Raw genomic sequence first — 11904 nt, forward strand, 5'->3', positions numbered from 1 at the left:
CTGTCAACCTTCACAACCTTCCAGGAACTGGGGCTAGTCACTTCTCTGGGTGGTAGGCGTCTTCTGCCCATGTCTACCTTAGCTCAGGGTTCATGGGACTGGGTCCTCTCTGGAGGTGGGGTGGGAGCAGGGCGCAGGGTCTCTCCTAGATCTGCACAGTGTGGGACCCGGCACAAGTTCTGTCTCTTGGCACTTCAGAACTCTCCATTGTGCAGTGAATGGAAGCTGGTCTCTGCCAGCTTTAAGGTCCTGGAAGTTTTGAGTCCAGCTCGACTTCAGGGCAGGGCTACGAAGAGGCTCTTTGAAGGGGATTCCTTCCTCTCAGGCTCAGCCTTCCAGTTTGGCGCCTGAATACCACCCACAGTTGTCCTGGTTTCTCCTGCAGCCCCTGGACTGGGCCGCTTCCCCTTCCTCTTTCTCCAGTGGAGGCAGATTCCCTTTCCCTTCCTCCTCTGCTAGCTCCCCGCATTCCCAGGTCCCCTCCTCCAGGAAGCTCCCGGGCACGGGTGCGCCCACCTTGGCTGCTCGGCTGCCCCCTCCCCGCCGGGCGAGCGCGGCGCTGCGGTCCGCGGGCACCCGCCTTCCCATACCTTACATGGACAAATGCGTGCAGGCAAAGTCAGGAATTCAGGCCCCTGACGTCAGCCTCCAGCGCTCAGGGCACCGACGGGAGACCGAGGGGAGGGGGTGGGGACCGTGGGGAGGAAGGAGGGGAGAGGCACCAACCAGCAGCCGCTCCAGCCCTGCGAAGTTTCACTTTTTGTCTGTGGGTTTGCTCCCGGGCCCCGCGAGCTTTCCCGGGATAAGTAGCTTTAGCGGAGGGGACAGCCGGGCGCTGCAAGGTAAGGGCTGGCGGCACCTCCGGGCGCGGGGCGGGCGGAGCGGGTGCTGCGGGCCGGGCCTGGCCGGGCTGGGGACAATGGGAGGGGGAGTGCCCGGCACCTCCTCCTCCGCCCGTGCCTCCGCCTCCAGCCGCTGCGACCGCCGCTGCCCCGTGCGCCTCCTCCCCGAGGTACTGTGCGAACCCTCCTTCCTCCCCGCAGCCTCCGCCGCGGGCGCTGCTCGAACCCCGGGTCTCCGGGCGCGGGCAGCCGCGGTGGGAGCGCGGGCCTCCCTCCCGCCCCGCCGCCCGCCCCGCCGCGGAAGTGCCCGGCGCGGCGATCACGGGGTGCACGGCGTGGGGGAGGGGGCCGCGGTTCGTGAGAGCTTCTCCCCGGGGCTGGGCGGGGATGCAGGCTGCTCCGCGCGCCCCCAGCCCGGGCTCTGCTGGGCGCCAGGGGGCGGGGCCACGCCCGGCGGCTGCGAGCTTTCGCGGAATCCCAGTTGTCACAGTGGAAAGGGCCTAAGGGACCCGGTCGTTCGAGCCTTCCCATTGTACAGTCTGGGCAACTGAGGCACCGAGAGGCTGGCTTTACTGGAAGTCAGTCCACAAGGGACGAACTGTGACTAAAATAGGTGACTTCGGACCCCAAGTGCGATTTTTGCAAGCATCCATCTCTCGAGTCCCCACTGTTGTCAGGCACTGTGGGTTGGTTGAGGCCAGACTTTGCCCTCAGGGAACGCAGGAGCCGAGTCCGACTCTGAAGTAGGAAGGGCCGAGCGCTGGGAAAAACGCATAAATCAGGTTTTTAAGGGGGTTCATGGGAAGGAGCTTGATATTTTGGTCTCTGCGGAGGGACCCGAAATGGCCCTTGGAGGGGCCTGTGCTTGATCAGCCGTTTGAAGGATGGAACTTTTCTGAAGCGAGCCAGTGGAGGAAGAGGGCCTTGTCAGGGAGACAACTGCAGACCAGAGGAGACTACAGTGGGGGTCGGAGATGAGTGGCTTGGGGTGGGGGGAGAGACACACACGAGAGTAGCTCATCAGTGGACTTGTGCCTTGGGTACTGGAACCTTACCCAAAGGAACGGAAAAAAAAATCTCTCTAGCTTCCTTTGGGAGGGGTCCACTGCTTTCCCTCCCCAGCAAGGAAGGATCAATCGGCAAAACCTTCGGATGGTTTCAGCGACGTTCTTAATAGACTCACTTCATTTTTCAGCCTTCTTTCTACTTCTCCCTCCTTCCCTTTCCTAAACTTCTTGCCCAGGCAATAAAACTTTCTCTCAAAGGTGTTAGTGACTTCATGGTTCACCGAACCTCGCCTATGTGCATTTTAAGAAAACCTTTATGGAAAGAGGTGGAAAGTGAATAGGGCCACTGTGGAATGAGTTAACCTCTCCCTAACTCACCCTCTCTCATTCTTAAAAAACAGAGAAACAAGTAGAGGGCCAGAAGTTGGGCGCCAGTCCTCGCCAGTCCTCGAGTCTCTGGTGAATAATTGACTGAGGTGGAGGTGCCGATTTGCAAGATTTTTGCCAGCACAGGGGCAGTTCAAGAGCAGATTGTATAGTTTGCATTTAATCTTTTCTAGGCAGCCTTTAATTCCAGCACCCAGGCCTTCACACTCTAGAATGTAGGATTAGCTTTGTGAGGGATAGAGGCATGCCTGGAACCCTGAACTCAGGCAGTACCCTGTCCTGCCTCTCCTAGCCCCCTTCTCCTCTCCCCTTTCTCTATCCTCTGCTCCCTCTTCCTCCCCTCTCCTATGCCTTCTTTTCCCGCTAATCAGGTTCCTCGTAAGCAGCAGGGGCCTAGAGTTGAGTATAAGCAGTGGGAGGGGAAGCTGAGCTGCTCAGCTGATGATTACTACTGGGACATATTCTTAGAGAGACCTCTTGGTGGAGGTGGTGCTTCTGAGAAAGGCAGACACTTAGGCGGTGATAGGTGGAAGAGGAGGCTTGATTATGAGGAAGGACTTTAGGAATGCTGGGCCACAGAGTTTGCATATGACTTTTGAGGGTTTTGAGCAGGCTGGAATATGATTTAAAGGGGAGAGCTGCCATTAAGAAGCCTCCTGCTGCGCAATTGCAGTGAGAGGTGATAATTTGGCTTAAGAATATGCTCATGGGGAGTTGGTTCATTTGCTTGGCTTGTGTTACTGAGCACTAGCTTCTTGTTTTTATTGAGACAGTTTATTAAGTTAGTTCTAAACTGCACTTTCATGCTTTAATACCACTGAAACCTGGTTGTCTTATAATCACAGATGTGTCCTAGTTGAAGTTTTTTTTTAATTAAAAAAATTGATGATCACATATCTTATAGTCACTGGCTTAAATTTAATAAAATTTGGGAATCACATCCTTTATGAATGTATAGTACTTTGCACTTTATAGAAATAACCTTTCCATCAAAGATTTCATTTGATCCCTGAGATCCTGAGAGTACAAAGTCTGGGGGCTAGGCCATCTCCATTTTAACCCTAGCTCAAAGTTACTGAACTAATATGGGATATGCACAAAACTAACCCCAAACTTGGGGTTCTTGGTGGGAACATGTAACTTTATCCTGCTGTGAAGCTAGCCAGAGTTAATTGGGACTGGAACAGAGTCAGATTCTATTTGATTTCAGAACTATGCTTATGGATAGCCAAGGACAGTATGACTTTAATGGCTGGAAAGTCCCCTTAGCCCAAAGGTTTACTGCATTGAAGAGGAAAGAGCTGGACCCTGACAGGTAACTTGGTAAAGCAGAGGTTGGAGGTGCAGTGAGAAGAGTGGTGTGAAAAGCTTGCTTGTGCTCCAGACCAGAAAGAAACTGGGTGGGCACTGAGAGGCCATCTTCTAGTCCTGAAGTACAAGGTGTGTGTGAATGTGCAGGAGTACGGGGGTGTGGTCAAGTGCTTAATGGGCTGGGAATTGCCTCTGGGAAGTAACCACTGTAGATGGGAGCTGTCTGAACTGTGCCTCTAGGACTAAGGAAGGACGAAAATGGGAGAGGAGCTAAGGGCTTCTAGATGAGGCAGCAGAGCTCCTGTCAGGTGCAAGGAAGAAGCTGGCTTAACGTTGAGGCTGTGTTTTGAATGGCCATCATGAAGAGGCTATGGGAAACGGAGAGTTTGTAGACTTTGTTATTTTTAATTTTTTATTTAACATTGTGTGTGCGTGTGGAGGTCAGAGGATAACTTTGTGGAGTCTCTGGGTTCCAGGATCTCAGGTCGTCAGGCTTGTGTGGCAAGTGCCTTTACCCACTGAACCACTTTGCTTGCCCCGAAAGACAGGACTTAGACTTTTTGCAAAGTACCGTTTTTATTTATCTTGCAGGCTGTGGGGGCCATTAACTGGTCCTCTACTGTTTGATGATTCAGATTCAGAGAACAAGGCTGGGCAGGGCCTCTGGAACCTTTTCTGTGGGATTAAGTGTTTGATGGTGAAGCAAGAGGCACTGGAACACTTTTAATAAGTGGATGAGTAAACTTGAGACTTTGACCCAGGGCAGTAAGGAGGCCCTCAGAGCTGGATTTGTGCATTGGTGGGTGGGGACATTTCCTGGAATATAGGCTTGAAATGCAACCCTTTGCTTCAACTCTCTGGAGGTGAGGAAGGGAGAAGAGAAAGCAGTGCTGCTGCCTGTGGGAAGCTAGAACCTGTGGAAATCTGTTGGCCTGAAGGTGCATATGAGGCACAGGGTGCGCAGTAAAGGAAGAGGAAGGAGTGGAAGTGTATTGTGGGAGTTTGCTGTAGCTGCTCCAAGGCTTGAAAGAAACTGCTGCTGTGTTCCTAATGTAGGTCACAGGAATGAGATTGGTGGGTGTCACTGACTGAGGAGTACTAGGCGTACGGTTTAGAAGGTGAACATAAAGCCAGAGAGTGTTTCTCTTCTTATCCTTTCCTAGTACCAATATCATTTTAAACATGACATTGAATGCTTACCATTGTGTGCATTACCGCATTGATTCTTTAAAATAGGTTTTGTGATTTCTGTGGTTTGGATGCAGTTTGTTCCCCAAAGGCTCGGACCCCCAGGTATGGCACTGGCCAAATGAATCAGACCTTGTCTTTTCCCAATGCTGAAGATGCCTAGTAGCTGGTTGTTACATGAATAAACAGTGTTTATAATATAACATAAGCACTAATAGCCACTTTGCATTATTGATTTGCTTCTTAAAAAATCTCTCTACTTTGTCATCATTTTTAATTAAAAAAAAACTTTTTTAGATTTTCATGTGAGGTGAATGCTGTATTTACGTCATTTCTACCCACCTCTCATCTCCCCCTCCAACCCCACCCCCTCTCAAGTTCATGAGATTGTCTCCTGCAGCCCAAGTTGGCATTGAGCTCACTGTGTAGCTGAATATGCCCTTAAACTCTTGATCCTCCAACCTCTGCCTCCCAATTGCTGGGATTATAGGCATTTACCACTTGGCCTGGCTCTCCCTTCTACTTTGACATATTCTTCCTGGGGCTGGAGATTAGTTTAGTGGTAGAGTACTTGCCCAGCATATGTCAGACCCTCGGCTCAATCCTCAACACCAAGAAAGAAGAATAAAAAGCTTCTTGAGGTTTTCTAGGATGTCTGTACACTTCAAACAATTCCTGGCACATGCTAGGTGCTCTGGAAGTATTTGCCATATGAGGGAAGAGTGATACTGTTCACTGCAAACACAGGATGCAACCACTGCCTAGAGGAAAAGGCAGCCCGAGGAATGTTAATTTTTAAAATTACATTGTGTGTGTGTGTGTGTGTGTGTGTGTGTGTGTGTGTGTGTAAGAGAGAGAGACAGAGACAGAGAGAGGCAGAGACAGAGATAGAGACAGAGAGTTGATTCTCAACTTTTACCATGTGGGTCCTGAGGACTGAACTCAGGTAGTCAGACTTGGTGGTAAATGTCTTTACCATCTGAGCCATCTTGGCCTGCAGGGAGAGAATCTTTAAAATATGTGATCAAGCCTGAGTCCTGGGAATGTTTAGAACACAAAAGTGGGTTTGCAGATCACTGTGAGAGTTGGAGTTGGCCAGGGAAGATTAGATTGCAAAGAGTACTATAGGTTGAGCTAATGACTGTGGCAGAGGTGGAGTGAGTGTGGGGTGGTATGGATGGTGAGGGGCGGGGCTTTTATTATATTTTGAGCAAAGGAAGACCTTGTTAGATCTTTGCTTCAGTCAACCTTTGGTGATACACTGATAGCAATTCAAGACCAGAGACAGGGATCCAGCCTTGGAGGCTGCTGTAGCGTTCCAGGCAGGGGAGGTGGGCCTCTAACTTAATAGCAGAGTAGACATGGCACGACAGACACTGTTTGGTGTTAGAATACTGTCAGATTGCTGAGTTCCTGCTCTTGTCCTTGTAATTATTATTATTTATTTATTGGCTTATATTTAAAATCTTATTTTTCTCTTCTAATTATTTGCCAGCTTATCAGTCTTGGCTAGGAAGAACGTTTTTAGTGGCCGTTAAAGCTTATAGCCAGTAGGAGAAGCCTGAGCTGGCAGTCAGGGTCTGTGTTACAAGTACCAGCTGGGTGCTCAGCAGTCAGTGCGCAGCCTCTCACTGCACATAGGAGGAAACAAGAAAGAAACAGGTTTACTCAGGAACACTTGGCCCTTATTTGAAGCTAGGTCCTCCTCTCTAGGTGCTTTGAATTCTGTTTCTGCTGTACCTGACCAGAAATACCCAACCCCCAGTCATTCTCCCTCCCCTGAGGGCTGTAACTTGGAGATTGTTGTGTCTCAGGCTTGACATTTTTGCTTTGCACTTTGAGAATAATATGATCTAAGGTGGTGGTTCAGCTAGAACATGAGGGTTCATTCATCTTGCTGCCATTGATGCCTGCTGCGTGTTCATAAGAACCAAACTCCTGAATATTTGCTAGGTCCAGGGCTTCTTATGTGTGCCAGTGCCACCATTTTCCTTTTATATTTCCTTATCTAACAGTCTTTAAGCCAGCAGTCTTAGTGGTATTATGAGGCAGATCCTTTCTTCTGTCTTTTCTTTCCCTTTTAAACCTGTACTTCACAACTCAGCTCTCAGAATCCATTAGTATTTCATCGCCTTCATAGTACTTTTTATGTGTAAATGCATTTTACGATCATTTTATTACTTAGTTCCCAATTGTAACTCAAGAGATATATTGGCAGGATCAGTCTCGCCTCTCAGACTGGAGAAGGGTTCACAGGTGAAGAAAGCCTTTCCACTGAGGCACAGGGCTCACCACTTACTAGTGGCATTAGTTGCCTGTTTGGGCCTTTGAAAGGCAAGACAGAGAATGACAGTTGTGACTGCTGAGTCCCAAGGTCTGGTTTTGCCATGCTGTCCTTTTGGAGTCATCATTGCCAGTGGCTTTTGTCATGGGGAAAATAAGAACTTTGTTTCAGCCATTCATGAGTTCAGTGATCTTAAGTCAGCTCTGGAATGTTCTTGAGCTTCAGTTACTTTTAAAGAGAACATACCATATATCAGAATGCCCTTATTGAAACCAGAGAAATTTCCCTGACTGTGCTTTGTGAGCTCTACTGTAGTTCTATGCATTTCACTGGACAGGTGCATTGTGAGTGCCTAGTATCTCTATGTGTAGTATGTCCAGATATTATATATATATAATATAGCTAATTCTGGCTACCCAGCATGGCACACAGTGGTGATAGTTTCCCTTAGGTGGTGATAGGATATTTAAGGTAAGTGACTCCAAGATCAAGTCCTAGCTGTGTCATTTAATAGGGCGATTCCCTGGAGGTGGGTCACAGGTGCTACTTTTGGATTTCTTATTAATAAAGGTACCACTGTTAGAACGGACATGTTCCAGAACTAGGATGAGAGCCTCAGACATTCCCAGGCATTTCTACGACCATCCAGTACCATCTCAGTTTCCTTTGTGTTGTGTTTGCATCTTTCTAGTAATGTAGAATTTGGTCATGGATTGTGAAGTGGCCTCAAATCATTACTGGACAGCCCTAAGTAGTTGAAATAGAAAGCTGTTGTTGAGGGTTGGAGTTAGGCGGTTCATAGAAACTTCATGAATGGTACACTTGAGACTATTTCAGGTCAGTGACCCTTAAGACATGTGTTTTGGTCCCCCACCAACCTCAGTATGGACACTTATCTTCTGGACTGTTATCTACAGTCCTTTGTTACTGAGTTCAGTCACTGACAGCTCAGGGCCACCATGCAGAGGCTAGGATTAAGGGGGTAACAGTCAGGAGCATACAGAGTGCAAATTCCTTGGTTATTTTTAAGAGCACATGTTTCTTTGTAGTCCTAAAGATTGAACTTTGGGCCTGGCACATGCTAGACAAGTGTTCAACCACTGAACTACCTCCCTAGCCCTCTCTGTTATGTTTTATTTTGAGACAAGATCTGGCCTTGAACTCTCTATAACTCAGGTAGGCCTTAACTTAGAGATAGTCCTATCTCAGCTTCCCAAATATCTGGGATTACAGTTCAACACCACCAGATCCAGCTAAAATATATTTCTTTGTATGTTAAAATATGTTAAAAGATTTCTGTCCTTAAGGTTAGCCCCAGTTTCCTTACATACAAAACGTCTGCAGTGGGCAGGTGAGCTATGCCCTGTATTCACATGGTGGAAGGAGACAACTGACTTCTGCAAGTTGTACTTTGACCTGTGGAGTGCACGTGTACACGCACACACACACACACACACACACGCACACACGCACGCACGCACACACACGCACACATGCGCACCCACGCACACACACGCGTGCACAAACATGCACACACGCGTGCACACACAGGCACACACACGCACACACACACACGCACGCACGCACGCACACAGAGACAAACAAATGCCATGATTTTGACCTGGCCCCAGTTTATGCCTGTGCTCTAGTCCCTTTTCTTCTCTGATTTGGAGGATGGATTATAGGTCATTGGACTTACCTGTGAAGATTAAATGATGTTCACATTGCCAGACCTAAATTAAAGACTAACAAACATCTACCGTTTGTCACAGGAGGGCCTGTGCACTCAAGAAGCATCCTTGAACGATCTACATTTAGGAAGGCAGTGTTTCCAGATGTTTGACAGTGATGTCAGGTTATAACTACTTAGTTTATCAGGACTGCTAAAAGCATGTTAACCATCTAGTACATATGGAAGTACTTGGTAGCCTTGGTAGGCTGGAACAGGTGTGGGAGCTTGCTGAGAGTGCTGAGCCTTGGATGAGTCATGGGTGGGTGGGAAGGCCTAGACCAAGATGTGACGGGCAGCCAAAACTCCTCTGGCTACTAAGAGTTAAGAAAGATTGATTCTCTCTGTGTGTGCTGTAGCTGGGTTCCTGAGTCTATTCTTTTCCATACCATGACCTATCTTGATAACAGTCTTTAACTGTTACTGTGGAAGCCCAATTCTGTAATAAAGAAAGTGTTAGGAGGTCACAAGTCTTACCCACACTCACTGTTTCTAATGAATTTCCCCTGAAGTTCTGTCTTGTGTACCTTCCAGGAAGAAAACAATTTTGTTGGCACTTTCTGTCTTGTTTGGCATGAAACCTAATCATTTTCAGGGACTGTAGTAAGGTATCACCACTGGAAGGGCAGGGTGTTTTCTGACTCATGGGAAAGGTAAACTTTGCAATGACCAGGCAGGCAAGTGGTACTTTTCCTTACGCTGAGGTGAAAGGTAGGTCAGCCTTCCAGTAACTTGTCATTTCTGCCCTGGAACTCTTTCTTCTTGGCTGTAGTTTAGCCAACTCTCTTGGAGACTATTCGTATTGGCGGTTGGACAAAACCCTAAAGTTATAATACATTTGCCCTTCAGTTTGGCCTTTTTGTGTATTCATTCATTGTACAGCATGTGTTGAATATATGAATAAATACCGTTATATGAATAAATGGAACTCTAGCATGTTTTGGGAATTGAGTGCTGTGTGATTCCCCACCTGTAGAAGGTCATCTACGTTATCAAGACAGTATGTATGTACTTGGGAGGCTGCAGTAGGAGAGTCATGAGTTCTAAAGCAGCCTTTGCTACAGAGAGAAATTCCTTGTCTTAAGAAAAAAAGTCTATGTGTAATGTTGTGTAGAAAATATCTGCTGGCTGCTGGCTGAAGAGGTTGTTATTAAGACTGGGTATAGTGGCACATGCCTTTGATCCCAGCACTTGGAAGGCAGAGGCAGGTGAATCTCTGTGAGCTCGAGGCCAGTCTGGCCTACATATTGAGTTCCAGGTCAGCCCGGGCTGTATAGTGAGACTCTGCCTCAAACAAACAGACAGACAGAATTTGGTGAGCTGGGAAGGAGAGGAAATTTATATGGGTAAATAACTTGGGAAGAAATATGTAGGTGACGAGGTGTATGGTGCTTGGAAAACTGGAGTTATGAGGGTGGGCCGCATAGGGCAGAGGCCATAGAGATAGTAGGGCTGAGTAAGAAAGGCCTTGATTGCAGCCCTACATCAAGGTGTCCCTGGAAGGAGCATCAGCAGGGCAGTAGATTGGAAGGATCTGCTTTAGCAACATGATTGGCTTCTGTGCTGGCTGGATTGAAACGAAGGTCTTTGATTTAGTTTTGTTACTTTTGTGTTGCTGTGACCAAATACCTGACAGAAACCATTAAGAGAGGAGAGATGTATTTTGCCTTGTGGATTCAGAAGGTCATGTGCTGTCGTGATGGGGAAGGCAAGGGGAGCAGCTTGGCCTGTGTCACTGGGAGTTTGAATCAGTGGCTTGTTCACATGTCAGTGGACAGGAAGCAGAGACCTCAGCTGGAATCCTGGCCCACCTCTAGTGACCTACTTCTGCCACTCTGACCTTACTGTCTAAAGCTCCATAGTCTTCAGAATAGTGCCACAAGCTGGAGACGGGACATTCAGAGTATAAGCTTCTGGAAGAAAGTTCAGATCAAACCATTATAGTCCTAGAGAAACCAAGCAGTACTGCAAAAGCCCAGTCATAGGTAAGCAAAACTGAATTAGCATTTGGGCAATGGCTCTGAGAGATGGACACAGTTAGAACTCACCTTTATTCTCATTTCCCACTGGAGGAAATGCAAACCCCGAAAAAGTGACATGTGCCCAACAGCATGGTCTTAGCATAATGTTGAGGTGACTCTTGTCCTCTGCCCAGTACCCTAGAAGGTTGACAGAAGGCATGGTTGTTGAGAGAACTGTTTGTCAGGGAAGGTACTCACCCCTTGTTATCATGTAAGGATTCTGGGAAACCTCTTAAGTCTGAGTAGGAAGGGCTGTTTGGGCGATGCTGACTCTGTAATCACTAAAGAGAACTGAGCACTGGTAGATTGGAATGTTATAGTGAAAACTCAGGCTTTGATTGAAGATGGATCTAGAAGGTCTTTGAGGCCTACATCCCTGACTTTTTTCCCATTTTGTTTTAATTCCAAGGAAAATACACTTTGAGAAGTCTTATTTAGAGATTCGTTCATTTGGTTCTTCAGTATCATTTTAGCCAAATTTGGACAAGAGGCCAAGAGAGCTAAAAAATGGATGATTGGGCTTTGAGATTGATTGGCTGTAGTTCACATAGCATTGTGAGGAACCATTTTAGTGCTAATAAATCGACACCAGGGAGAGCTTTGTGGCTTAGACCAGCTTTCATGGTTCTGATCAGACAACCTAGAAATACAGAAATGATACTTCCTTCCATTCACCGTTTTATAAGGCTTCATGGTTAACCATGTCTTCTCTGACACCTTGCAGGGAAATTGTCCAGTGGTGCCGAGGGTATTGTTATCCTCCAAATGGCTGTTCGGGCACTTGAGGCTGGGAGAGAGCAAATGGCTTTGCCACAGCTCATCCTACTGGAATGTTGAAGCAGAAGCTAAGTTTTCTTTTAGCAAAATGCCAGGTTCTTCCCACTCCCGGCCTGTGCAGATCTCCACCCAGGTTCTAGCTTTTGTGCAGATCCTTGGCATGTACTGCAGATCCTAGTGTTTGTTGAAAGAACATCTGAATGAGTGAATACTATAAATGAAGTAATAAATGACAACTCACACTTGAAGAATATTGTTAGTAATATAATAATCGAGTTAAATTAGACTGCTATCAAAAGTCAGTGAAAATGAACTCGTTTAGAATACATTTATTCAGCTTCATTAAAATAAAAAAAAA

General features: G+C 47.3%; 1 protein-coding gene across 7 annotated transcripts in view; it reads left to right on the forward strand.

The window, feature by feature from the left end:
- Positions 1–708: 708 nt before the first annotated feature.
- Lpp (LIM domain containing preferred translocation partner in lipoma) overlaps positions 709–11904 on the forward strand; it is a 684300-nt gene continuing 673104 nt past the window's right edge. For 3 of the 7 annotated variants that reach the window (XM_029566751.1, XM_017799795.2, XM_029566752.1), the window contains exon 1: positions 709–842. The gene's annotated coding sequence lies outside the window, so the exon portion shown is untranslated. Of the gene's footprint in view, positions 843–900; positions 1013–1434; positions 1456–11904 lie in introns of those variants that run through there. The other 4 variants (XM_029566749.1, XM_017799796.2, XM_017799798.2 and 1 more) reach the window with 4 other exon arrangements.

The sequence above is a fragment of the Nannospalax galili genome, unplaced genomic scaffold (genome assembly GCF_000622305.1).
Source record: "Nannospalax galili isolate Female #2095 unplaced genomic scaffold, S.galili_v1.0 scaffold559, whole genome shotgun sequence".
Lineage (NCBI taxonomy): Eukaryota > Metazoa > Chordata > Mammalia > Rodentia > Spalacidae > Nannospalax > Nannospalax galili.